Source organism: Monopterus albus, unplaced genomic scaffold (assembly GCF_001952655.1).
Source record: "Monopterus albus unplaced genomic scaffold, M_albus_1.0 scaffold105.1, whole genome shotgun sequence".
Taxonomy (NCBI): Eukaryota; Metazoa; Chordata; class Actinopteri; order Synbranchiformes; family Synbranchidae; genus Monopterus; species Monopterus albus.
Window position 1 is genome coordinate 1,574,087 of NW_018127985.1, and position 26,382 is coordinate 1,600,468.

At 42.9% G+C, this 26,382-nt stretch overlaps 1 protein-coding gene across 5 annotated transcripts in view; it reads right to left on the reverse strand.

Moving 5' to 3' along the window:
- adgrl1a (adhesion G protein-coupled receptor L1a) overlaps positions 1–26,170 on the reverse strand; it is a 93,766-nt gene extending 67,596 nt beyond the window's left edge. For 3 of the 5 annotated variants that reach the window (XM_020610266.1, XM_020610265.1, XM_020610262.1), the window contains exon 1: positions 25,373–26,169. The gene's annotated coding sequence lies outside the window, so the exon portion shown is untranslated. Of the gene's footprint in view, positions 1–25,372 lie in introns of all 5 variants that reach the window. The other 2 variants (XM_020610263.1, XM_020610264.1) reach the window with 2 other exon arrangements.
- Positions 26,171–26,382: the final 212 nt, after the last annotated feature.

Below are 26,382 nucleotides of genomic sequence, written 5' to 3' on the forward strand. Positions count from 1 at the left end.
AGAGGGAGGATTCAACTGGTTTTAGTAATCACGACAGTCACAATAGTCCCCTCATCAACCCTCAATCCCGCCCCCTACTGATAATGTACATCCCAATGAAGGGATTTGCATGAATACTGTAGGCTAGTTTGTTTGCTACCACAGCAAGGTAAACCCCTTTTTCCTACATAGCCTGAGACATATTATGAGATTTCACAGCACTACACTCCATTACCACTATGGTTGTACCACTACTAACAACCTTCTATATTCTACAGTTCGCTTAAGGGCTGATAAAATATTCACAGACCTGAGTGTTACAGCAATATGCGGTGCTGTGAAGCTTTTTAAGGTCAACTTTCACTGAGGCTCTCGCTTGCCAGCTGTGCTGCTTCCTCACTGATACCCTGCACAGGACCTTAGCCATTCTCCTGTGATTTCCTTCTCCATGTCACCCAGCCATCCACCACTCAACTGGCCTGCTAACTGCAATTGCTATGAAAAGTGGGAACACTCACAGTAGGTCTAGGTCAGGGTGACTCACTGGGTGCTTGAGACAAAGCTTGTGCCCTGTGGGACTGTTTAAAATGATGAGGTATTCACATAGAGGAGAGCCTTGAAATACTTATTCACATTGGAATTAACAGAGCTGTCAATTACAACAAATATGGTACAGTACATCATCCTAGTGCCCTAACTGCGTGGGCTCCAGTGTCACTGCTATCATCTGCAAAGTGAAACAAAGACAGAAGTGCCAATTTTCTCCACAAATTGTTTATGGTAAACACACTGAAAGCAAAGATATGTGTATGATGCTGCTCAACGACATTATGAATAAGCTTGTATGCAGGCCAAAAAATACCTGCTTAATAGTGAAGAGGCACAAACACAGTGCCTCCCACACTTACAGACACAAAAATTACAGTAGCCAGGTTTCAGAAGCAGCAGCACAGTTGGCCCCCTAACACCTCATCTTCCAATCTGCTGATGCTCACATAGCTATGGCCTGACAGTCTGCTCTGTGACCCAGCTAGCCAGCATTACCAGAGCAGAGGTCCAGTGTGATTCATGGCATTTACCCCTCCTAGCTCCCATGGAGCCCAGAGCTCTGTTGCTGTGGCATCAACACCAGGGCTCTGATTGGATTCTGTACCAAACTCTGCAGGCTGAATCACTGGCTCAGTGCTGCTCTGGATTCTGATCGAGCCCACCTGCGCCACCCAGAAGACTGACACGCAAATTCACACATACACACAGCCCATGCTTGGAAACATGGGCTCATGCACAGAACAAATATCAATGACATTAAATTAAAGATGCTCATTCATAAAATTAAGTTGAAACGACACCTGCCTCCTCTCGTCTGTCTTTACGATCTGGTCTGTCTTGTCAATTGGTTTTAAAGCACTCCTTTTTGAATATTATGGCCCTTTAAAATCTAAATGCTGTTGTTTAACTTATCTTAAATGACTCTCCCTCTTTGCTTCTTGGGTTAGGCCCCATTTCTACATTTCTGACCACTGTCCTGGGAGAAATAAAACAAATGAGAAAGCAAGGACATTCAAAGGGAGAGAGAGAGAGATAGGTCTGCTGTGTTGTGTGTCAGTCTCTAAGTGTAAAAGGGCTTTTACGCATGTATCTACTTTATACTTATGCTCACTGTCTCTGTTCAGCTATGTGAAGCAATAAGCAGCCCTTAAGTGCACACATTCTCTTTTAAATACACTACAAATGGATGTTAGCTTCTACTTGAGCCTTGAGAGGCACTCCTGAAGCTTCCCTGATTGAGACATGAAACCAGAGCACTCCTCTCTTCCCTCCCCTTTCCGCATTCCCAAAAGGATGCCTGCAGCAGTGTCTCTCTAAAGATACCCCTGGCACATACATCTGCACCACACACAGCTCCCCGAGGACAGCTGCAGGCACACTGCAGTGTCCATCCTACAACCAGACCCCCAAACTATTTCTGGCGAGTCTCAGAGCTGCACAGCACTTCTGAAAGAGCAGCCTTACCGTTGTCACGTATTCCAGTCCTGCAAAATCCTTGTCAGAATTTTTCTATTCTATTGTTTCAATAGGTTTTCTTTTCTTTATACACTTTAGTCTCACTCTCTCGCCTGTTTCCTGTTGTGTCGGCAGGCTGATCAAACACTTGCATCTGCAGCTTTTTCAATCCCTCCAGAAGCAAGATAGAGCTACACAAGCTCTCTTATAAGCCCAAAGGAAACAGAAGTGCAATGTTTGACAGTGGAACAGACCCCCTGCTGCACCTGTGCCCATTCAGGCATCTCAGTATTTAGCTGGGGCCGCCTGCTGCCCCAGAGACAATGAGAGGGGCTCGACGGATGGACGAAGGATTTGAGAGGAGGACTTGGACACCGTTACCCAGCCTGTGTGCCAACATTACGGGTCGAGTGGACCAAATGTCTACTCACTGGCACTAACACACAGCTGTTTAGTGATGTGCCTTTGGGCCAGCCCCACACAGACACAAATGTAGGGAGGAACACATTCAACCTCTTGTCCAACATTGCCTTGTCCTCTTTTCACTAGACTATAAAAGAAGAAAAGGCATTGTGTACATAAAGGAATGGGACTAAAATTATAGTTGCACTTAAAAGAGATTTGTAACTAACAGACACAGTTTGATTTTAATACCTACAGTATACGCAGGAAGTGAGATTAGAAAATGTAAGTACTACAATGTGCTTTGCCCACTTGTGCTGCCATCTATGCCACCTTGCTTTGCATGCATGCTGGCGAGGCTTCAGACCTGTCTCATGCTCCTTCCCCAAGGTCATCATTACAAGAGAATAAGCTATGCTCTAAATTCAGGCAGAAACTGTCCCTGCTGGTGTCAAACACATCCCCCAAACACCAGCTTCAAATGTGGGAATCACGATGAAGGGAATGGCACTGAATGTGTTATCTGATTAGGGGCTGTGATGCTGCGTTTCTATGGCAACACTCCACCTAGTGTTACAGTCACTTTGCTGTCTTTTCTTTCGCTGCCAGCTAGACTCCAAGATAGTCTGGTTTCTTTAAAAAAGAGACAAAAGGAGTGAATAGTGGAAAGGGAGCCAGAAAAGCAGGTCTTTCCGGTAGATATATTATTTTGTATACAGTATCCTTTCCTAATTATTCCTTTCTCTTGCATTCAATTTAAATAGCCTGTTAAGGCTAACATGAAGACCTTGGCGATGCTCCCATGCTGTTCATTACTCATGTTTGGAGTTTATTTTTCACTAAGGAAGATATAATTCATGAATCTATTCTCCCCTATTGACTAAGAGCTATGTTTACCTAATTATGCACAAAACAGACATTCATCTGAGTGGTGTTTGTTTATGCCGATGTTTTCTCTGGAATAAATGAACTTGGGAGACTGTGGTGAGGCAGTAAAACCCTCCTCTGAGAACCTGTCCCTCCCCCGGGAGTATGGTGTCGATTTGTATGGTGAAAAACTGTTGCTCTAATCAATACAGCCCATTATTGAGTGTTTGCTAATGATCAGTGTCTCTTCATTGTCTTTATCATCATTGCAACAAGTGATATTAATGAGCCCTGCTCCCATTATCACGGCCTATATATACTTTCTTTTTCATGTTCTCTCACACCTTGTATTTTGCACTCACACAAGCTGGATGCTCTCAGGCACATTCAGGGAGGCACGTACAATACCTAATGTGTCAATTATTTAATTAGATCATGAAAAAAGGTGCACACACATCTGTGTACACACATGCACTATTGCACAAAAGCCAGAAATACTGTCATGGAGCCGGTGGCACAATGATAAACTGGAGTCCACACAGGGAGGAAAGGGAGAGGGAGAAGACCAGAAGGAGGCAAGACAAGAAGGGAGGCTAGAAAGCACACTCATCACTACACTATCACTCTGTCCCTCGGTCTTTCCCTCCGGCTCTGGAGAGAGAGAAAGGAGAAGACTGTGAATGAATCAGGGTCAGGGAGAAAGACTGACCAGTTTTTGAGGCTACAGGGCTAAGGAGGAGCAGGGGTGAAGTAAAAAGGCAAAGTTGGGCATAGACGATTCCTTTTCCCATATAACTCCACCACCACATTCAAACATAGACGCACAGGCAGCATCAGAGACATGAGGAGACAAGACAAGAGAGACAGCAGCGCAGAGGGGAGCCTGATGGAAAGACAAAGAGGATGGGAGAGAGGGAGGGATGTGGAGGGAGATCAAGCACATAAAAGAGTTGTAATTTGCCAAATGAAAGAAAAGAGTGACAGATAGCAGAAAATGAGTATGTTGAGAAGAGGAGAAAATGATGGGCTAGGGAACAGTTGGTGGGTTAGAAAAGGTTGAAGGAGAAACGGAGCATAGATCAAAATGGGATAAAGTCAGAGACGCAAATGCAGGCAGAGACAGAGACAGAAAGTGAGAATAGTGTGTGAATGTAAGAGCTGGTGGGCCCAGGAGGAAACTCAAAAAGCCATAACCAGGGGCATAGAAAGATGGTGGTGTAGAGTGAAAGGGGAACTGATGAAGATGGAGGATGGCTAGAGTCAGGAGGGTGGTCTTTAATCAAAATGTTTTTCAATTAATTTTACAATTAGGGCACTGCTCGTTAGCTCTGGCACATATAAGAGATGACACTGCAAGCAGTGCTATGCATGTCATTAATGTAATGATGACAGATTGGCACTCCTGGGGGACTACCTCTGCTCTGTGACAGCTGAGCTCTCCAAACAACGTCATCTGACCGGCATGACATTACCTAACCTCATTCAGCATGGCTGCCAGTGGTACCAAGGGACATGACCAGTACACATGAGCTACTGCACACTCACTTGGCTCTGCCAAGAAGGGCAATGAAACAGCCAGAGAAGCTGCTTCTTTCCTTCCCCCTCCCTCCCACTGTCATTCATACAAGGACATACTACCAAGCACCAGTGAGAGGAAATATATTCCCACCCACATTTTTTACAAAAAAATGCCCAAGGTGCACTCGAGTTAAGGTATCATACTGTATATTGTCTCACATAAAATCAATCACTTGAGATGTAGAGCACGCGCACACAAATTCACACACACATCCACATACCACACACTCCGCTGGAGCCTGACTCTCTTATACACTGTTGTCATGGCAACCCCATTAAGGAAGGACACTCAGGCTGCAACTCTTACTTTTACCTCTCTCTAGGTCTCTCTCTCTCTTTCTCTCTCTCTCACACACACCTTCCTTTCCTTTCACTGCCAGCCATTTCTGTCTCCCTCCATTACCCTCTCTTCCTTGCCCATTGTCCTTCTTCTCTCCTTGCATCACCCTTGGTGCACCTCTCTGACCGTCTCTCTCCATTACTGTGCTACCTTTTCATCTGCTCACCTCCCACTTCCCAGGCAAATGTAAATATGTCATCTCATTTCTCAGACCCTTGTGTTTATATCTGACTTTTGTTAGTCTCCACCTACATATTCTAAGGACCTTTTGTCTGTATGCCTCTTTGCCCGTCTTCAACTCTCTCTCCAGTCCTTCCTTAGACATGAAAAATACATTTGTGATTGAGGTGGCACCTCTCTTCTTCTGCCCTCTCCAATTAAAGGGGAGATTTACAGGGGGAATCGGTCAGAGGGTAGCCTTAGAGGACAGCTTTAATAAGGGCTCTGTGCTGCCCTGCTCCCTTTTTCATGTTCTCTCCCCCTCTTTCTTAGGACGATGGCTTGCCATTTAGCAGATGTGAGGACAGGAGACAGGAGAAACAGGATAACATGATAACCTCTCCCTGACAGGAACATTAAACAGTGGGTCAGCCGTTAAAAGCCAGTCAGCCAATAATGATCAGTGCCAATTTGAGGGTGTCTAAATGTAGTTAAAATAATCACATAAAAGAAAACTCTAGAACTGCTAAACCAGATAGTCAAGCTCATGCCTGAAGACTCAGCTCCCACGTTAGTTCCAGCAGCCACCCCATCCATCTTGTAGCTCAGCAGCCGTTGGTGGGCTCAGTGTTTAGCTTCACAACTTTATGATATTGATGGCACATCTTAACAAGTAAGGGCTTGCTGTTGAAGCAAGCCTGTTTAAAAATGATTGCTACAAAACATTACCATCTTCCCATGCATTTGTACTTATTGATGTCAGTGCTTGCCCTGTGGGCCACCGGTTTGCCACAAGCAGCAGCATCAGGCCTCAGCACCCACCCTTCCTGATCCACTCCAACCCACTTGATGAGCTAGATAACACAGTACAATGGAGAGCACACACAGGATGCCCCCAGAGAAATAATCTGGAGATACGAATGAACACAGAGGATAAGCAGCAGGTTCCAGGGCTAGCAGGTGGCCTGCGTGATGAGAAGAGAAGGAGAACAAAGAAAAAGAGACAGAGATGAAGAGAAAAATAGAATTGAGACAACATAGGGAGTGAGTAGAGGAAAGGGAGGTGCTGAGGGAAGGGTAGAGCAAGCAGGGGGCAGTCATCCTTAAAGGAGGCAGAAAGGAAAAAGCAAGAGTGAGAGATGTGAGATTTAAGGAATGAGTAGGTGGTAGGATGTGAAGGGATGAGAGTGCAGAGGGAGGGAGGAGCGGGCATTAGAGGGAGACGGAGGCATCTGCTGCTGCTCCACATGGATGTTTATCCAGCCTGTGGCTTCCTAGGAGACACATAGTAGAACCTCTCTCCCTGGAAGCTGCCTCTCACATCACTCTGTGGATGTGTTTGTGTGTGCAGGAAGTCCAGATGCATTTTTTTGCTTAATAGTTTTTGCATGTATTATGCACTGGCCCAGTAAGTGTGCCTGTGGTGTGCCTGTGTCTGTCTAACTATATAATCACTGTCTCTTTTACATGTGTGTTAGTTTCCTCTTCCCTTGCTCCAGTTGGATTTCAGTGTAGTGTAAAGCAGCATGACCCCTTTAGCAAGCTGGCAGTTGTGTTCAGCCCGGGGTGTAGAGGATGGTTGGAAGTGAATGAAGAGAAAAGATGAGTGTATATATTTAGCTCCATACACAATCAGTTGAAAGGCCAGACTGGAGACTGAAGCTCTGCTTAATACTTACAGAACGAACACACAGACCACAGAGTTGCTGACTCGAAACACAGACGCCAGGCCAGCAGCAGCTACAGCATGAGAACTGCCTCTTAAAATGGAGGGGAGCAGAGAGTTCTGTGTTGCAGCGTGGCTGCTATGAATATTTGAAACAGCCATATCACTAGGCTCCTGGTTGTTGCTCGAGGGGGGCAACATGGGTGCGGGCACAGAGTGGTTGGCAGTGCAGAGAGGCCGGGATGGAGGGGGGTGGCAGGCAGTGGCAGAGGCAGTGGCCCATCCTGAGGCTGGCAGCAGGCAGCTCAGTGAATTAAAGCAGGGCAGGTCATGTGTGGGTGGGGAGGCGGGACTCTCCTGCTGCTGAGACAGATGCCATGGTTGTTAGGCTTAATTTCTTCTGCCAAGCACCACCCAGCACTGGCCAAAAACAAACCCAAATGCTTGTGGCCAGTGTGTGTGTCTGTTTGTGACTGTGTGTGTCAATAGAGAAAAAGAGCACTGTTTGATTTGGTATCAGGCCCTACCATGAGCACACACAAGCAGAGGAGTAATCGTTTACTGTTCAGTCCCGTACACCTTCCGTCTCCTCTTCTGTTCTCTAAATGTCTTTCTCAGTTCTATCTCCATTTCTTACCATCCATCTTCCTGACTCTGTCTTTCTCTCTCTCCATCTTTACTCCATTTTTCCCTCTGCAGCAAAGCTGGGCCCACTGCAGTGAAAAGAAAAAAGGCAGCGAGAGGGTGGCATAGAGAGTCTGAGAGCGAGAGTAAAAAAAGAGAAGTCAAAGGTATAGTGCGGTATTTGGCTCAGTATTGCATTTTTGGCTCTGGTTGATCTGATCTGAGCAGATTACAGGGATGCAATACTCACAAATCACCGTTCTGCCTCTTGAACTTCACTCCTTGTCACTTGCATGCAAACACACACACACACACTAACTCTAACACTCACCCACACCCTCCTTTGAGCCAACACCCACACCTGTGACCTGTCTAGCGATTCTATAATCACTGCTCTTTATACCTGACTTTAAATACACCCCAGCACTCAAGCCACACATCATTCACCACACAAGAGTTCCTTGACAAGAGGTGTCACCAATGTAGCAAGACATAATTATCTCTCAGCTAATAGTTAGTAAAATTAATACAGCAGTAAAAGGTAGATTCTTTAAGTTGAATGCATTTCAGTGTGTTCATTATAAATGAGCACTTATTTCTTGTCCACATGCTCTATTGCGCTTTCTTTCTCTTTGTCTCCTCTCTTGAATTCACTCAGCCCAGCTGGGTTGGAAGCTGTCAGCATTGGGGCAGGACAGCCTGTGCCAAGGCCAGTGTGACATGTTTAGCCTCTTTACTTAGACATTAATTAAGTATTGATCATGTTTGTGTTAAGCATGAGGAAAAAAGACCAGGGAAGTCAGAAAAACACCAAACAGAATTCATCAGAAACAACGCTTGCCATTAACAAAACTGTCACTGACATACAGTACACACACATTTGCCCCCGTCAATACCCAAGGACAAACACATCATATATACAGTATAGATCTATTGTTGTATACATTTGAGACAGATTCAAAGTAGTGCAGCCTTATCCAAACCAGCTCCCACCCCAGATTCCTGACAAAGACATGCACAACCACATTTGTTTTATCTGTAGCACAACGGGTCTTTGGATGTCAACCCGTAAACGTTGATTCACTTTTCAATTCATTTTCTAATATTTTAAACATGTAATATGTTAGACATGTACCCAGCTTTGTGTGTGAACACCACTGGGGTCCTAAACTACCACATGTGCAGATTTGCCTGAAGTGTGAGCAATGTGCACGCAAGAAAGACAACAATAATGTAATTTGTGTGACAGTCAGATCATGCAATTTCCCCTAACAATGCTTGGTTACCATATGTTCCTTCCACCTAAGCAGAACCTGTAAATGTAACTTGACTGACTCATGGAGCATTAGATTTTTTTACTCACAAAAATGAGGTAAAAGTTTTTATCTGTTTGCTAATACTGTGTATTTGTCATCAATCAACAGCAAAAAACAATCTCTATCTCCTTTTGTATTATGACGTGAGGCACTGACATCTCAAATGTTTTGACTGTAAGATGTCAGTGTAAGACCTTCTCAAATAAAACTGAACAAAGCTGCAGCACAGTTGAACAAACTGTTACATACAGTATGTGCATCACATTACAAATGCTACGGTTGCCACTGTGCAACACAGGAGTAATCTCTCAGACGTGCACACAAGGCACAATGGCAAAAGTACAGCCAAAGCGCGTCATGGTGTCTGCGTGGTAGACAGGCTTTGGAGACAACAACAGTGAAAATTAAATTCCATTTAGGGCTAATCCCATTTCCAACCTCTGCTGAGTCTCCCTGCTATTGTGACAGTCAAGAAAATCTGTCTCAATTGTTCCATTGCAGTAACTGATGGTGAAACACGATACAGCATCAATAATGGAGCTTGATCACCAGGAGACAGGCCCTGAAGGAGACTAAGACAGGGTCAGAAAGGGATGCTACAGCCAAGGGTGGTGGAGCAGGCAGGAGACAGAGGCATGCCATAAAAGAAGGTGAGAGAGACAGGCAAGCAGAAAAAGAAGGAAGAAGGAAGTAGAAGGAAGGGGGGACAGCACACAATGTGTGAGTATTTATGCCATGTTGATTCTATAGACATTTCATAGACCGTATGACTGATTGTTTTGCTGCTGCCATTACTGTCAGAGATGGGGTGAGAGTGGAAAAGATTTAAGTGTTGGACAATCAGTGTCACACACACATATAAACATCAGCATATACACACACTTCTTGACGTTGAAAGTGAATCGACCATTGGCATCCCAAGGGAAAGGGAGCAAGAATAAATTACAGTATCTTGCTGCTCTCTAGTAACAGTTCCTCTCTAATCAAGCACTGGCATCACTTAGTGTCTCCCTTTGTGAGTAAATACACTCATTTATTACATGAGACAAAATAGTTTCCAGTTACAGTGTGCAAAGAAGCTTTGGATTATCATTTATTAGAGTTTAATCTGAACTAATACATACCTTAATTTTGGTACCCTGGTAATGATGTGACACAAGGATGGGAGACCCGCCTTAAAAAAAAACACCACAGAGCAATCCCTCTTGCTACAACTACACAGAAGACAAAATGAGGTGCTGTAGCAACATTTATGTGACAAAGAGACTAGAGAGATGCTCATCTCCATGGGCTCATCTAAAATGATGTAGAAACCACAGGAAAGTGACACATAAAGGTGGATGCGCAAACACCATCCACCTACTTTTCCCCATTTGCATTCATTTCACATCCAACTTGAAATTCACATTCAATTTTACAGTCAGTTCACATCCAAGCTGGCACTCACATTTAGCCACTTGTGCATGCAGGATGTATTTGTGGGTCAGTGTGGTTAAAGCTGACACTTTCTGTCAACACACCCATCACTAACCCCCATTACTTGCTCACTTAGTCTCTTCCATCATGCCTTACTCATTCATGTGCCCTCACGTGTACACATGGACCCAAGCCCCAGTGATCTGCTTGGACACACATGAAGACACAGTCATCACTCGCTTGTTTGTTTAGCAGTTTGTTCATTTATTCCACTCGTTCACAGTATTTTCACCCACTCATTTGACATTCATTCACTGTCCAAACCACTTGTGCTCTCATCTGGTCTCCTGCTCTCTGCCTCCACTTTTCAGTCACATGCTTGCTCTTGATCTCACCCATTGTTCCCAGTCATACACTTTATGTTTCTCCTCCCTTCTCACTGTCTCTGTCACACATTTCACATCCAGTCTGTCCCTCCCATTCATTAACCCCCTGGATGACACAGTCCCTCCCCTCACCTCTCTGCTCATCCTCTATAACTCTGTCAGGCTAAGACTGTTATCTCCCTCTCTGTGTATAGATTGCCTCCATCAATTCCAGGAAAGAATTTAAGAGCTCCTTTAAGTGTTAATCAGGTTGTCATCCATGCAGCCAAAATCAGAGGCTTGATAAATAAAGACTTGTCTTTGTTGGCTAGCAGCTCACTGTGTTTAAATAGGTGACACCGGAGTGCATTCTGAGCACACCGGATCAATGCCAGAACCCCTGGGGTCCCCTGAAATGGTGAACAGAGACAAAGCTTAGCACTCAATAATAATGCAGGGATAGGCAGCTTGCTCCCTATTTTCAGAGGAACTCTCTCTGGGCTTGTCCTATACTACCCTCACCCTGTTTTCTCCTTCCTTTCATCATGACAGACCTTTCCAACTCGCCAGAGACCCAAAAGCTTTATTATCATACATTACGCAGGTTAAGGTTAATCTGTTTCACTGAGGGAAGTGTATTAAAATACCAACAGAAATAACAAACACTCCTATCTTCAATCCCCAACCAGCGTGCTCTGTTGCCCAATCATCCTAGCACATCCCACAATTTGCTGCTTTGCCCAATCTCTCCTCTGCAGTCAAAGTGTTGGCTATCACTCGAATTAGCATATCATCAGCCCTTGTTGTCACCCGCCATGCCATATCACCAAAACTCCCACTCTTGTTCAATATATCCAGAACCAAGCCCAACATTATGCTACTCCTTAGCTCTTCTCAGCCCGCTACCTCATCTTATTTTGTGCCCACTTACATACATGAAAGCTCTACACCCTACGATGGCAATATAAACAGGTTCACCTCTCCCTCTGTGGCTCTTTTCCCTCACTTTGATTTTCTGTCCATCAAGAGGGCGTGGATTTCTTGTTTATCTGCTCGTCAGTTTTATCTGTCTATCACTAAGCCATCCGCTGTGCTGCAGTGGCCTCAGCACTGCATTAATCCCCTATCAGCCAGCCAGTCATCCATCACCCCGCTGTCTATCATGTCAGATCCATCATCCGCCCATCTGTCTCACACTGCCCATGCTCAGAGATGATCTCCACGAAGAGCCCCACCGGCAAGGCACAGAGGGTGGAGGCGACAGCGGGGCAGAAGGAAATTAGAGGGAAATGCCGAAAAAGAAGACTGGAGAGGGAGAGAAGATTATAACCTGCCCTGTCTTTCTTCTCTCTGTGTTTGTGTGCTGCTGAAAACATTCTCTCTATGTCACTACATGCTTATTAGTTGTTGTGTTTGTTTCCTTGTAATTTGTTTGTTTTCCTTGCCTGTTAATTCTAGCCAGTAGGGGAAGTGCCAGTGGAGGAAGAGATAGCTGCTAGCGACGAGGGTCATAAATCCCATATAACCCCGATGTAGTGAGAAACCATGGCCTCTCCCTCTCCAGCACGTTGGAGAAAGGAAGGCATATTGTCTAAACCCTCTAGCTTTAAAACAGCTCAATATCTGGGTTCATCATGGGTTATTTGTATTTCCATCCATATCTTCCAGCATCGGAAAGCGAGCGAGGAGGGCACATGAGCAGGAGAGAAGGTGAGTGTAGGGCAAACATTACTACACTCACAGAGGAAGGGGAGTCCACACAGGTGTGCAGGGGCAAGAGAGTGTGAACAGGCACATATTAGTAGAATCGGTGAGCACATAGACATTTAGGTCTGTAAAGGGCAAATGATGGCTGAGCAAACAGGTATGTATGTGGGTTGAAACATCATAATAATCTAGTCAACAAATAGAGTCTGTGAGGGCAGAACAAAATGTTAAATGGGTAACAGTAAGAGTACAAAAACGAGGATACTGTAGATACTTTCAGACTGTTAGTACAGTGAAAAAAACAACCAGCTTTATGAAAACAGGAAGTTAAATGCTCTAGTCTAGCAGCTTGACAGAGACCAAATGTAGTAGATCTGGGAGAAACACACTAAAACCTGTTCACTGTGAATAACCACCTCAAGGCAATTCTATGATTATGGTTTGCAGTGACTCGATTTGCCCAGTAGCTGATGTTTACATGATTTGTGTGATGCGAAGCAGCTGAGCAAAATATTTTTTAGCACCACAAGCAAAGGACTTTGTGTCTATGTTTTGTTGTGATGATGAATTTACAGAGCCCTGTAACACAGGCTCTGTCACTTGCAGAGTTGTAACATGAAAGCCAACTTGCTGTCGCCCAAAAAAATGTGTTTTTTTTTTTTTGTTTTGTTTTCCACAGCTACTGATGTTTGTGCAGAAACACTGCTTTGCACAGAATAAAGCATCAAAAGCAATCAGAATGGAGGCGTATGCCAGCAAAATTAATACAGCAAAAGATTGATTTTGGTGTCGGACAATTTCAGTTATTGTTTCTTCAATTATGGCTTTAATTTAACTCTAATAGTAATCCTGTAAACATGACAGCTGCAGTAATTTCAGTACTGCCCTAATCTGGTTATACCTAAGTTACTGCCCTGCATGTAACCTCTCTGAGTGTAGAGTAGTACTGTAGTATGAAAGACATTCTGTGACAGTGCTGCATGCTGAAGGTTACTGTTTGCTTATGTGTAGACTTTATTGTGGTTTGGGGGAAGGCTTCTGAGATCCATGCCAGTCTTAGGCACTGGCAGACCCCCAAAACCCTCTAGAAGATGAGAGCTGACTGAATGTGTTCCATGTCCTGCGGAGTAGATCTGCTGTATAATCAGAAGGCCTGGGAAGACCAACAACCCATGGTCTTGATGTAGTGATCCGGATCACCTTTGCTATAGGCTGCTGTGGCTACTCTGATTTGGAATGAGTGGCCGCAGTAAAGATTGGGTGAGGTACCAGAGGGAGATAATATAATTCTGAAGAGTTGGAGGAACCAGAACCTGATAGCAACTTGTCTGGGGACACATTGTGATGTAGGTGGAGTTGTAGATGATGAATGAGCAGTTTGTATGGACTGGGTTCATCTTGAATGAGGATAGACTCCTGGTTGCCTAGTTGGCTGGTTACTTCCTATAAGAATGAGAGCGACAACTGAGTTGTAAATTATCTGGAAATCGGCAATGCTTGAGTGCTTCTATGGATCAAAACGAGCTAATTGTGTTGTGAATTTGCTACATCGAAGGTGAGAAAGAACATTGCAGTAGAAGAACATTGCAGTTAAGAGGTAGTGGAATGCGGAGGTAATGAAGCTGCTAATGACTGTGGCTTCGCAGACTTGATGTCAAGGCAACAGTAGAAAGGACAGAGGGCATTCCATGCTGGCTAGTAGAAAAGGTGGATTCTGGGGCGATGTTGAGAATAGCATCCTGTGTTAGATGGATGAGATGAGATGGGTCTGGGTTTATATCAGCAGCACTGAAGATGAAAATGGAGTAAGCATTGGGAGTTGCTCTGTGTGTATGGAGCTAATGTTCTGAATCTCTGGAGAGTTGGCGATCTCATTAGAGAAACCAGGACTGTACACAACATGAATGGTGAACTGGTGCAATACTGTATAAACGGAGATATGGAGGGACATGTTGCATCTCAGTACCAGTGAAAACGTAAGATGAAGCAGGCAGCCCGGTGCCCAAGAGTTGTTTTGAATTTGTTGATAATGTCAGTGGCTTCCATGTTGCTGGAATGGACAAGGATGACTTTACTCTCTCACTGGTGACCCCACAAATTGTGATTTCAAATGGAGCTGAGTAGCTTTGTTAAAAGACCTGCGGAATGTAATATGAAGCACCTTTAGCTCTCTCTGAAGACTCATGACAGTCTAGTTGGAGATTAGGTTCAGAGCCCCGATGGTGGAAGTGTGTGAACGTACAGGACAAATGGCTATTGTTTCCGGAGAAAGCAGAATTACCGGAGCAGTCTACTTGTGTCAGAGCAACGTAAATTGATGGCCAGAGTTGAACCTGCGGTTCGGTGGACAGTGATGGTGGATGGAAGCAGAGGAGCGGGAAGAGTGGTGGAGCATCTCGACTCCCTGCTCAGTGGACATGAGTGGGCATGCCTGGACCAGGTAGCCGATGAAGAGCCTTGCAAAGGAGAGTGTGAGCATTGGTCCCTTAGTGAAGGAGAACAATGGGGCCGGGATGAATCCTGTTGCCACGAACAATGAGAACAGCAATTGGAAAAGAGCCAAGGAAGTGATGAAGGCTGCTGCAGTCCACTGGACACAGGACACTTTGCAACCTGTTGGAATGCCACGGGTGGTGGAGCAGGGTCAGTAGCATTACCTTCATGTATATTGAAGTTGAGTGGGTCCCTCGATGGAGAAGAAAGCAGCTCGTCGTCCAATGGAGAAACAAAACAAATGAGTGAACAATGAGTAACTCAACGTGGCTCTAACCTATATACGAAAAGTGGAAGTGTGTCTCTCTTAGGTAGTTAAAATATGACTGGAAGAGGAAGGGGTGTTTGGTTTGGGTGTGCTCTTGAATTTCAGACTAAGACATCCAATAAACAGAATACTTTCTTACAAGCTACATAGTTCATCTTAAAAGCCACAGACAATACAAAACATAATGAATTACATCCAGAGACATTTCTTACAAAATGAAGCAGCCCCCACCCTCTCTGCCTGTAAGACCATTCCTACATATGTTTATTGTCATTCATCTTATTAACTACATACTAATGTAATGCACAGCAGAAATGCCAGTAGAATACTGCTGCTGTATGCATTTGTTTGAACTTGTATGAAAATTATGACCTGCACTGTGGTCCAGTTGTATGATTAAATAAACACATGCATGATGAATTTTAATTTCTACTGTATGTTATTACATAGCTGATGTTACCTTCAAGTAACAAGCTACTACTGCTCTCACTGGATTCTCCCCCTTGCATCTATATTAGATGTCAGGATCTTTTGTAGTTCATACAATAGCATAAAGTGTTAGGATGCTATTGTAGACTTACATGCCAAGCCTCAGAAATTAATCATTTTCTTTGTTGATGATCTCTAAGCCAATCTGTTGTTTTTACACTTGTGTATTCAAGTAGCCTTGCAGGATTACAACAAGCACTGCAGTGTTTTTTGAATAGAACTGGCTCTTTGAATGTGGGCAACCAACTGACAGCTGAGATTTTCTTCTGTGTAATATTAACATAGGGGGCCTCCATTACACATGGATTAGGAGGAAAGAGATGTGTGATGCTTCTGATTTTATTCATAATGAGCCCAAACAAACATCCAAACAAATGTTCTTTTTCCACAGGCAGCTGAATCAGATGAGACAGCTGTCAGAAAGCATCCATATCCATCCTGAGTTAGCTCTAATTAGAGAACTACTCTCCCTCCTCTAGTCCTCTTTGACAGATACTGCTCAATCACTACGTCGGTGTTAAACACGGCTCTGGTTCTACAATGTTTGGTCTGCAATTACAGCACATGCTACCGTTGCACAGTGGCACCTCTCACACTGTACGCATCCAAGCACGATGCTCAGCTCATACATGCATATGCGCTACTGCTGTGTGCGGTGTGTGTGTGTGTGTGTGTGTGTGTGTGTGTGTGTGTCTATGCTCACATGTGAATTAATGCTGAGCCTCTGTGTGATTTATCATTTTGTAACATACAGTTTGTATGTGCACAATGCTATTCCAACAAATAGGTGAAACATTCAGACCATAACAGATGCATTTACCAATTACACAAATATACAGAGAAGTGCAGTGGAGACACACAAGCATAAATACTCACACAGTCTCATAAACACATACACACTTTATTTCATACACACTGAATTAATCAGCTAGACAAATAGCTGAATAAATACTATGGATAACCAGATCAATATTGTACACTCAATTCAATAGAGTTCACAGAGATGTCAAATTCTGCATAGTTCCATAGCACACTGATTAAACTGGCACCACATTAGTTCAGTAAATCAATAAAACCAATCTTTCAAATAAATCAAGTTGCATCGACGTCTAGAGCCAATTGGAGGACAAGAACACATTAAACTTATCTTGGACCAGCTGCATATATATGTCAAACACACAGATTTGCTATGTGGAATCCACAATTTGTGAAATGAAAATGATTAATCCATAAAACAATAACCAGGGTGCCAAGAAGGCATGTGATAATTCTATAAAGATCAAAGACTCAGTTAAATCTTTTCTCATTTTACTCTCCAAATGCCTCATGTCTATGGCTGCAGAGCAGATGTGTGTGTGCTTTTTTGTGTTATCCTGGAGTTGTGAGGTGACCAGAGGTTAAGTTGTGGTCTGGCAAGTGTTTTTGTGGTCAGATGTATGGTTCATGTTCATACTCTAATAGCACTGCCGGACGGGAATACAGGTTATGTGACTGTAGTCATTAATGAATGAATGAATCCTGACAGACAAGCCGTGTATTTTATTAGAAATATATATTTCACCTGCCATCGTGTAGCTGTTCATGAGCCCACTGTTTAATGTTATAAATAAAATATTTGGCCTTTATTTAAAATGAAAGTAGTGAGGTGTTTAACTGCTAAAAATTGCCCTGCGCTATCATTTTTTTAAACAAACAATATAAAAACAAATTAAAATAACCACAGAAGGTTTACCAAGCTGCTCTGACCATTTTTAGGAGCACCCTACTCCACAGTGATACTGTTAAATCTACACCTGAGTACTAGTTGCTGTTGTGCAGCTCATCTGGAAAACATGACAAAATATGAAAATTCCCTGTGCTGCCTGTCTCCAGAGCTCTGTCTGTCTCAGCAGAGTGTGGCTGTGGTTTGGCTTGAACCATGTTATTTACCTTATACAGTACTCAGTAGTCCCAGCTCCACCAGAGATTCAAGGTATCCCCATAATCTAACAAATCAGTAAATCATTCTGCTGCCTTGGTGGTCACATACTGTAGCTCCATAGACAAGGTGTCTGATAGTTCTATTCTGGGACATTTGGACAAAAATACCTACATTACATAACCTGTGATAAAAGAGCTACTCATTTGCAGTGAATGCTGGGTACTGTAGGAACAGCTGCAAGTATCCATAAGACTCTTAGGAATAGGAACAATATTTCCTCAATAAAGGATGTACTCTTAAAAAGCTCCTCCAGTAAATGGTTTCATTATCAGTGAATTACATGACTACAAGTGTCACTTATAGTGATGAAACCACAGAGAATTATTAGTTCCACTCAGCTCTATACAGCATTTTATTCAACTTTACAGTTCGGTTCGGTCTCCCTGCTCAAATCAAGCTCGTGCACGGCCACAGCATGCACCTGCTCGAGTGAAAAACTCTGATAAACTCACTGTATGCTACCTGTCAAAGAACACATAGGAAAAGTACCATAAGTAGCTAATGAATGTTGTGGAGCATATACCAGCTAAAGAGAGATATTTCCCTCGGGAGTTGGTGAAGAAAACAGAGCTAAAGAAGAGTGACTACTTATAATAATTATAATATTTCCTAACATACTTACCATGTCACTTAATATGGAGACATCTTGTTCCAAAACTGATCAATGTAGGTTTAAGTAGAAAACTGTGAAATTGCTCTTGAAGGAAATTCTTGATAAAATGATATAGTGCTATGTTATGGATTTGCAAAACTGTTCAAATAATTGTTTAATCTGTTTGACCTTTGGAAAGACTTGACCTGTGCTCATGAAATCCTTGTGCGAGGGTGCAGAGTGAGACTCACAACAACAGGAAGTGTGCGCAGGCAGAATGAGATGACTAAACTGTCTACACAAGAATAGTGTATGGGTGTAAGGTCTGATTGGCTTGACTTTAGATTATCAACATTTATCAACATATGAAATTCTAGGATCAATATTGTAATCTGCATTAGCAAATATATTTACAGGATTATTTTAGTATCATATGCCTTATAATCTACTTTTGTGTTAACCATTTCATTTGTCTTAGACAGTGTAAGGCTGCAAGCAATCTACAGGAAACCACAACAGGAACCAGGGCTTAGCAACGCTCATAGTGACAGGTGTAGACGGGAAGTGAGTGAAGTGAGGGCCTTCTCTGAAACTGTCTGAGCTTAGGGCATTCAAAGGTCAGGATGTGTTCTTAGAATTTTACAGATGGAAAACTGCCTGGTGACAAGATCATCAGCAGCTTGCACTGACTTCTCTGTGATAGGGCTTCAGAAAGAGACGGAATCCAGAGCTCTGTATTGCTTTTCCAGAATATTTTGCCTTAAATATTGATTGTAATAAATATCTCAAAAGACAGATTTGTCTTTGACCATTCTTCATAAAAGAACATGCAAGGACCGGTTTTGTCCTAACACTCTAAATGCCAGTTCATGAGAGCACTACTCTTAATTTGATTTCTCCAACCAAATCTGAACCAGTGTTTGTTGGGTCACAAGCCCATTTGTACCTCCAGCTAGGTATGGTACTCTGCAGCACATTTACCAAGTGAACATAGATACTAACATTATGAGACAGATGTAGCAGTGGGTTGATTTAAAAACAGCAACAGCAAAATGTTAATATGTTGTGCTCATTCACTTTTGTGCCCAGTGGCAGAGAGGTGAATCTATGATACTGCAAATGTGGGTAGTATTTCCTTGTGGTTTGTGTCCATATTAGCAGAGGAGCAGAGGGCAGGAGGAGTGCAGAAGAGCAGCACAGGGCAGTCTCAGGTGAGACATGCATAGTCCCAGCATAATTATAATCATTAATTAATCCATGGTCTCGCTCTCTCGCTCGTTCCCTTTCTCACTCTCTCCTGAACTTCTTTGCTCTAGGTGTTTGTGGACTTTTTCCATCTTGTGCACCTCCTCCCTTTCTGTCTCATCTGGCATCTGCCTAGTGTATGTATAATGCTCTAGGTGTTTTTGTAGCTGTTTATGAATATACGCACCCTTTCACACCTCTCTCTAGAAGCATCCCTCGCCCCTTCGCTCCCCTCTCTCTTTCTCTACCTGCTTCCCTCCAACTCCCATCTTGGCAGACAGTCAAACAAACAGCTTCTTTTTGTCCCGTGTTGTTTCTTGGTGTTGCCTCTCACAGCACAAACACACACACACACACACAAACACGGAGACGCACAAAGACAAACTCACACCGGTCCAGCACTGCATACTCCAATGGGAGTGCCGCTGACATAAATATGAGCACACCAGAGTCATCCTCCGTGGAATGACTCAGGTGAGTCTCAGGTGAACATCACTGTTTATAAGGCAGAGACAGCCAGACATAAACACACACAGACAGAGCTCCTGTTTATATACACGTCCCTCCTAATTCTGTTGCCTGATCAAATGTGTTGATAACTAAGATGATACTGAGTAACTCCCATATTAGTCATTCAGTGTGAGGGGTCAGTAGCAGAAAGAGAGAAGAGATTGTATAAACCGAGGTGTAATGAAGGAACATTGGAGCCCTGCAGCAACAGATGAAGGGTCTGTACATGGCACTAAGATGAAGGTAATGAGGACAAAGGTGTCAGTATTGACAGTGACAGAGTGAGAGCACCAGGTATGAGGGGGAGTGATGACTTCTTCTTTCATTACCACTCAGCCTCCCGCTCTGCCTGTTCTGGACTCGCCAATTAGAGGGGCTTAACCACCGCTCTTGTCCGCAAACTCAGTCAACCTATCAGAAAAACATAAGGATTGATTGGGCAAGCTATTAGGTCAATTGATCCCTGTTTCCTTTCATCTGTGTCCTCCTCCTTTTTCAGATGGACAGATTGGAGGTGGAAAGCTACTCCCAATTACCTGAGGACACGGGTTTAACTGAGATGATCTGATGGACCCTCTCTCCAGCTCTCTCTTTGTGTGTGAGCTGTTTATTTAACGTTTCTCCCTTCCACTCTTCTGTGTTTTTTTTCTAATTTAGCCCTCAGTTTTTGTCAAAAGATCCAGTGGAAATGAAGTTGTTATTGTTTGCTGGTGCCTTTGAACATGTGTTTGCTTCTTCTGCTGTATGTCTGTTGTCATATATCAGCATGTATCTCTCTACTACTGCACAGTACAGTATGTGTGGTTCACCATAGGTGCAGAGGGATCAGAATCGATTTCAGTGTTAAGAGCACTACTGCCATCATAGACCTTTGGTGCGAGTTGCCATAACTGAAATGCCAGACAACCAGCAGGGCAAGATTATACTGATTTGTGATCATTATTCTCAAGTGCCTTCAAAATTGTGTCATGGCACAAAGCCTTGACAGCCCATTAAATACATGTCAAGAAATGAAAACTGACAAACACAAAGTGAGCTGATCGCTGGTATTTGAAGTTGCTTTTAACAACATGAATAGGAAAATCAGGCAGGCTCAAAGGGGCAATCAAAGCCGACTATTACAAACTGTGGTTACAATTTGGTTGTTGAAATTACACTGACACACTTTTAAACACCAATTCAGAGTCCCCTACCCCCTGACAAATCTGTGTAAAACCAAATGATTTGCTGGTGAGGCTGATTGGTCACATTGATTGAGCATCACTGAGTCTTTTCTCTGCTGTACACCAAGTCGTGTCTCAGTCGATAGACACAACCCAAATACACCAGGCACTCAATCCATTGTGTTGCTACATGGGCCATCCAGCTAATTTAACACCCATTCCATTTATGAAAAAGAGTCCTCATTGATTTTTTCTGTTCATGTGCTCTTGTTGCTCCTGTTCATTTTCGCCATGCCGGCGCCTACACGTGCTCAAAGCTGGCAGCATTTGAACTGAATTAGTGTGTGGTAGGGCTCCTGCAAGATTGGCTTCTCAAAGCCCACACCTCCAGCCTTTCTCCAAATGTAGCAGAGACTGGGACCCTGTGGTTACAGGCTACATTCGCAGGGATATCCACAGCACAAAGGCCACGGGCTTCAAAATGGGCGCATACTGCCCATCACTTTTACACCTCACCACTACAGCAAAGAATGTCTGCTTGTTACCCATTATGCACCTCTCCCCCTTTGCTACTGTATGCTCTGCTCTTCGGCCTCTTCTACCCTCTTTTCTTCTCTTTTTCCTTCTCTTCCTGATCCATTATTGCATGTTTATGTTCCCAAAATGTAATCTAGGATTTGAGGGGAAAACAGCCCACACACTACGAATAACCTTAAAAAGCATAATAGGGTATTTTTGATTGCAATTAGTCCAACAACAGCTGCTGAAAATCATTTCCAGTGTGTTTTGTCAGCAGCGGTAAAACACCAAACCACAATAATGACTTTCATGTCAGGGTAAGCCTTATCAGACTGGTGACAGCCACAGAGCTGCCACTGCCAGTTCAACAGTGCTACAGTACCTGTGAAGGGAAGAAGTAAGGACTCCCTGGCACTACACAATGAACAGGTTCTAGGTCGATCCAGTGAAAAACTGTCCTACAGCGATACAGCATTTCAACATCCCCAAAAAAGAGCGTAAAAGATTACCCTTTGTTTATGCACAAGGGGTACATAGGTACACTGCACCACCACATAAGACACATCAAACATAACAAATGCATCTCAGGCCTGCTACATCCATCATTGAAAACCTCCGCCCACTGCAGTGAAGCTACAACAAATATTTTAAATCTTCCACCTATTTTTATAATAACATCTATCAATGCTTATTCCTTTTTCTTGCAAATGTCAGTAAATATGTAATGATGGGGTGGCAAATGCTATTCCAAAATTGTTGTGCTAAAGGTCACAACTAGTAGTTCACTTATCAATGTGATTTTGAGTGCTATGTCAAGATGACATTTTGAAAAGAAAAAAGGTCAAAAGTTAGCACCCAGTTACAATTCAACTTTGCATGTTTTCCATGAATTAAAATTGCAAATAATCTTTAGCATTACGATAAATCAAATTCAAAATAAATTCCCATGTTCAATGGGCCCCTGAACAGGGGATCTGCAGACTAGCTAGCAAGGCTTGTAGTTCTAATCAGATATCATACTGTATCTAGGAGCCTTTCATCATCAAAAGGCAACAATGAGATTATGTTTATCATCAGAATATACTGCAGTGCCACTGTACCAGGCTGCTTTAACATTAGATAGAACAGCAAACTCCTCATTGCTATCTATAATAGTTTTGTGTTTATGTTTTTAAAAGAAAATTTTATACGTTAAAACATATAAACTAACAATAGTAACGATACTTTAATAGGCTGTTGAGAGGAGGAACAAAATAACGAACTGAAGACGATCTTAATGTCAAAATAAAAACATAATCGTGGATTTGGTGAAATCTTGCTGCTGTACTATACAGTCTGGTTTTCTTTCCAATGATGTTATTTGTCACTCCAAAGCCCACTGCAACTGTAGAATGGTGGGCTGCTACTAAAAGCCACATTCATTTTCATTTCACACGATTCAACGTGGGAAGGAGTTAGCATCCTTAGGTTAAAAACAAATCTCCTTACAAAGCTTAACAATCCTTTACTGGCATGTAGCTTTCAAAATGTGTACCTTGCTACAAAAGCCTGGAAAAGTGAAAACACTATTAAATGTTAACATGACACCAAAGGCTTTCAGCCTCTTTAAAAATCTGGTGAATGTTATTCTCACATTATCTGCTAAACCAGCTTTTAGCTGTGGATGTAAAACATCTCAGGTCACTTTCTGAAATTCATATCAGTGCTCTAATTTCAGTTAATTTGTTATGAACATATTCATTCAGTCAGCCTTTTTAAATATGTAGCTGCAGGGGGTACATGCATACAATACAAAGGAGAGAGTAACAACAATACACAGGAAACATGACAGTAATCACAAGCACTCTTATTCTCATTTATGACTGAGTTCATACATACATACATACATATATACGCATTATGTTCACTGCTTAAAAGTGTGAGCCTATCTTATTGTGAGCACGCATGCACCCAGGACACATTATTTTTAAAGTAAATGCATTTATTCAATCTGAATAATTTTATTATTCTGTCCAAAGGCAACTTCATTTTACAGTAGTCTATTTCCATCACAACTAGTACCTTCAAAAAAAATAATATGCTTGTCAAATCCTGGCCACAGCATTGCAGCGCCTCCCAAAACGCTGAAGTCACACTGAAATAAATCTAATTATGATTAGTGACTTATTAAAAGTCTGATGATCATTAATGCCATACTAATGTATGACTATTATTCACTCGTTGAAAGCTGAGAATAATTTTTCTGATGGTGATGTGACACACAGACAAGGGGGAAATAAATCCTTCTGTCTTCCCGGGGAGAGTGTTTGGCAGTAAACCAGTTCCAAGTCTGGCTTCTTGAATGCCCAGATAACGCAATCAGACAGTTGCAATATTGCTGTTTTACCACCTGAAGAATTTGAATTTCATTCAGCCCCTTCAGAATAGCAGATATGCCAATTTTTTCCCAAGAATTGGCAGGACAAACACAGTGCACCCCGGTAAAATGGGGAAAAGGCTTACTAGCAGAAAATAACTGTTTCCAGGGTCTTGCTTCATCCTCAGGTTCAATTTTATCAAAATAACACACAAAGACAAAAGGTCTAATTTCTTTAACAATAACTACAGTGTAGGCAGTTCAGGCCTTTTTATTAGATATTTTATTATTAAATTGGGAATTAGCTCAGCATTGGAGTAATATAACAGCGCCTCCGTTTGCATGCTGTGAAACTAAACATCTGATTAAATTTGGATATATGGAGAGAGCTTTTCTGCTGTGATTTTATGCTGTAGTAAAGAGACACCTTTATTCACAGTGGGAGTTCATATGCATTCTCTCACTGGGATTTCATATAAGCTACATTTAAAGGCAAATTAAACTATATCTCGTTTTGTTGGGAACACCTAGGAACAGTCCACTAGGACTCCTGAGGCTTCCCCAGATCCCTCTGAGAGAAGCTAACCATTTGGTAATGATTTGAAGAGGGTAGAGGATTCATGGTGCAGTCTGGGACATGAGGGATTGGACAGAGTGGGTCACTTTGAAGCTGTACACTTGACTCTGATGCATTTATTCTTCTAATAGTCAAAGAGCTGGTTTCTTTTCACTCTTGGAGGGAGAGAAAATTATAAAAAGAAAGTACTGTTAGAGTGATGTGTGCCAAAACCGCCCATATAGCCAACGGCTCAGGATTATTTCCATTACATACTTTTTTGGCAAGGATGACACTAAGCAATTCTTCCAAGGAAGAATTTGTTCATCACTCACTCAATGCTGGCGATCAACATCATAATCTGTCTCAGTTTTCCCGTGTTACTTGCCTACACTTGCTGAATTGAAAATCCTCCACCACTTTATAGGGCAACAAACTGTCACATACCCTGCACCCAGACTGTACATACTAATTAAAATAGCCCAAATCTATTAGTGTACAGGCCACGGTGCAACGCATAGGCCCACAAACAGGAGTCCTACTATCAGATTCAACTAATTTAGAGCATCTAGCACGCATTTTAATATGAAGCCACTGCTGCTGACGCACAGTAAACATGAACTCCATATCTGTCAAAGCCTAAAATGTCAATAAATAAATCGGCTTACCGGCCTGAACACCTCATTGGAAGCCTGGGTGGTGCACATTACATGCCGTTTTTTCCCACTGAAACATGTGTTAAGAGCATATAACATGGAAACGGTGCTTCGCCCCTACCTTGATTCTTCCAATCTCCTTCTCCTTGATTGCTCAGTGTGTCTCATTCATTCTTGCTTCCCTCCTCGCTTTGCGCCTTCTCCTTCTCTGCCCCTCTGGTTATCACTCGTTTTCTCCTCTCTGGTCCCGTCGTCGTGCAGATGCATGAGAATTAAAAATTAATAGCCTGCAATCTAAAAGACAAACCGACAAAAACGAGAGAGAGAGGGAAAATCCAGCCGATTAAAATTATGAAAAAGACAGTGCGGAAAAATCCTCACGGAAAGAGTTGATTCTCACGAAAATGCGCCCGTGTGGGCATCAAAATAAATAACATCGACGACACCATTGTCCTTCTTAAACACAGTGATAACAAGCGAGTTTCTACAACATCAAGCGGCGACGGAAATGTGAAACTGTGGTGAAATATTAACAAAAGCCGAAGTTGTAATCTTGTGGTCCGTCTGACGCTGGTTAGATGTGAACAAGGTGAGCAAATGTGCCACCGTCGCAAAACGTCTGTGTAAGGAAGATCAGACTCCTGGATGTCTGATGTCTATCTGTTCACAGGACGTCTCTCTTTTCAGACTGTAGACTGTCTTTGACTCCTGCGCTCTCAAAAAAAGCTCTGCGAGTTGACATCGCATATTTGAATTAGTATAGTCTGAACAGGCCATCTGCGGTTATCTTGTGCGTCCTGACGCACCGCGCGACTCGCTAGTCTATAGTTTCCCTGTTCGTCGTCAGACAGCGCACCCTCATCAAAACTATTCACGCGGTATTTTCAGCCACTGCAGTTCTGCATCAGTCCTGTTGCAACATAGCGCATTCATCACTGCCTTTCACATAGAGTTTAGTAGTCCGATGACAGTTTCAGGATAGTTTGATAACCAGCCCTGATGTGCCACTTCGGCCCACATACCGGTTTAACTGCTTCTACTGACTAGTACTAGTACTTGCTGGTTAGTTTGTTTTCACCTTAATAATCCACCTGTGTTCCTCCAGGAAACCTCAGGTACATAATTAATCAT